This window comes from Chenopodium quinoa, unplaced genomic scaffold (genome assembly GCF_001683475.1).
Source record: "Chenopodium quinoa cultivar QQ74 unplaced genomic scaffold, ASM168347v1, whole genome shotgun sequence".
Taxonomy (NCBI): domain Eukaryota; kingdom Viridiplantae; phylum Streptophyta; class Magnoliopsida; order Caryophyllales; family Amaranthaceae; genus Chenopodium; species Chenopodium quinoa.
This window is the reverse complement of record NW_018743880.1, coordinates 2,353,725-2,356,821: the sequence shown is the minus strand read 5'-3', so window position 1 is coordinate 2,356,821 and position 3,097 is coordinate 2,353,725.

The window sequence follows — 3,097 nt, the reverse complement described above, 5'->3', positions numbered from 1 at the left end:
AAAAATAATTCCACTTCAGCTACTGTACTTTACTTTCTTTTTTTTTTTTTTTTTTGACAAAAGCTACTTGCTTTCAATAATACTATGGAGTATGTGAATATAGGATAGTATACCCGGTCACCCGGGTGCACCCGTTTAAAAAAAAAAAGCGGAAAGAATATATCTGTGTTTGATAATATGTTCTTTGAGTTTGATCACAGTGTTCATTAGTTATGAACTATGTTCTTTACATTATAGCTTTTGTTCCTTAACATACATTGATTAAAGATTTTTTTGGGTTTCAATAATACAAATAATGTTCTTTGAATTTGGCTCGTAGGTTCTTTGAGACAATGAGTGACGCACAAATTCTATGTTTATTATCATGTCGTATTTAAATTATTTTTTTCTTTGAATATTAAGTATCGTTTACTAATTATGTATGTTTTTTTTAATTCAGGATCGTTATGGTTGATGACGATATTATTTTGGGACCATGATTGAATTTCAGTTATAAAGAACATTCGTAATATTAAAAATTAGGTTATCCTTGTACAATGCACGATTAGAATTAATCTTTCTTGTAATTTATGTTCTGTTGCATTACATTGTATAAAGATTAGAATGAATATATAGTACCACTACATTCATACGTAGTACCACTGAATGTTCAGTGTTACTATTTGATCATCCAATGATACTATTGATCGCCTAGTGGTACACTCTAAATTCAGAATATGCATTTACATGAAATGACCCCTATGCCCCTTATGCATTTACTCATACCTCACTAACCTTCCTTTGGAAGGCCTCGTTTAGGGTAAAAATACCCCTGACACGTGGCCCAATCCAATAGTCACATGTGGCCCAATAAGAAGATGACACGTGGCAAAACATGGAAGCACCTGAATGAGAGAAAGGCCTCCTTACATCAGGAGGCCCAAATCTCGAGAAAGACGCTTGTTTCGGGAGTCCCTCGGGAGAGTTACAATACTGAGTATGCGCGCCTGACTTCTGTACTTGCAAAACCACGAAACTCCGGTTGGGTGGAGTTCCGCCTCCGACGATCAAGTTAGTATGATTCCGGATGGTAATAGTGCGGATAGTAAATAGGTATTTCTCCCTGATTCAAGGAGATTCCGCAATTAATATTGCTCGGGTTTAGTGTATGTATTTCTGAATGGGTAATAAATGAGGATCTTTCCCCTATTTATAGCGGATGAGGATCTGCTCCCCCATTGGGGGTATATTGCCACGTGTCAGCATCCAATTGGATCCCGTTGGGCCTCTGGTGGGCTGCCACGTGTAATCATACTATTGGGCCACGTGGCATAGGGTATTTTTACCCTAAACATTTGCCCCTCACAGGTGTGACGTGGCGTAGCCACGTGTCACCAGTGACAGGTGTCAAGCACAGGGGAGGCGACGGTTGATTTGCTTCCCGCCTCTCTCTTGGATTCGAATTTTGAAAAGTCGAGGCAGAAGGTGGTGATTTTTCCATGACCTCCTAGAAGACTGACCTAGGCGTATCACAAGTGGCGGATGAGGCCAGTTTGGACAAAGCATCCGCCTAATTGTTTTCTGACCGGGGCACCTGACTTAGATGAAACGCGTCAAGTGTCCCCGCCTAAAGGTATTTGATCATTGCCGGATGGGTGGCCTCGTAGTAACCATTGAATTGGCTAACGATCAGTTGGGAATCAGAGCAGGCGTCAACCTTTCTTGCCCCTGCTGCCTTACACATGCGTATACTGGCTAGCAGGGCCTCATACTCAGCTTCATTATTTGAAGCTTAAAACTTGAACCGTAGTGCATACTCGTACGTGTCTGCTTCCGGAGACTTACAAATTACGCCTGCACCACAGCGTTTCGAGGTAGAACTTCCGTCTACGAATAACTTCCAAACCTGATCGGTATTCTCCGGCTGTGCCGGCCTAGTCATTTCAACAATGAAGTCGGCAAACGCCTGACCTTTCACTGCCCGCCTAGGTTCAAAAGTTATCTCCAGGCTTTACATTTCAACAGCCCACTTGATCATTCTGCCGGATGACTCTATAATAGTCATTGGACGCTTGAGTGACTAATCAGTATAGACAATCACCGGATGAGCCAAGAAGTAAGGCTTCAACCGCTTGACTACTTTGTAAAGGGCCAGCCCAAATTTTTCAATCAGTGGGTACCGAAGTTCAGTATTTCTGAGTATATGGCTGAGGCAGGGGGCTTACCAGCCTTTGAAGAGTGCAAGTGTTGCTTTAACCTCTGAAATGCCGCCTCAGCTTCTTCTCCCCATTCAAATCTAGACCTCTTCCTGATTGCTTGGAAAAAGTAAAGGCACTTGTCACCTGACCGACTAAGGAATCTTCCTAATGCCGCCAGGCAATCGGTAAGTTTTTGGGCCTCCTTTGACTGTGCGGGGTGACTTCATGTCAATCACCGCCTGTACCTTCTCCGGGTTAGCCTCTATGCCTCTTTGATCAATCAGAAATCCGAGAAACTTCCCAGACTCAACACCAAAGACACACTTCTTGGGATTAAGCATGACCTTGTGCCGCCTGAGGGTGGTGAAGGTTTCTCGGAGGTCGGCTAGGTGATCCGCCTGAAGCTTGGATTTGACTATCATGTCATCAATATACGCCTCTAAATTCCTTCCAATTTGATTGATGAAAACCGTGTTTATCATTCGTTGGAAGGTAGCAGGCGCATTTTTCAACCCAAACGACATCACCGTGTAGCAATAGAGCCCCTGATCAGTGACGAAGGTCAAAAAGCTCCTGATGCTTCTTCCACAGGGGAATCTGATGGAAGCCTGAGGAGGCGTCCATGAAGCTCATCAAGGCATGACCGGCTGTAGAGTCAACTAGACTGTCAATCTTAGGAAGCGGATAGCTATCCTTCGGACACGCCTTGTTCAGATCTGTGTAATCCACACACATCCGCCAGGTCTCATTCGGCTTTTTGACAAGAACAACATTTTCTACCCAATCCGGATAGTAGCATTGCCGAATGAACCCAGCATCGAGGAGCTTTTTGACCTTGGCGGCTGCCGCCTAAGACCTCTCCTTGCCATGATCTCTCTTCTTTTGCCTAACCAGCCTTATTTTGGGATCAACAGCTAACT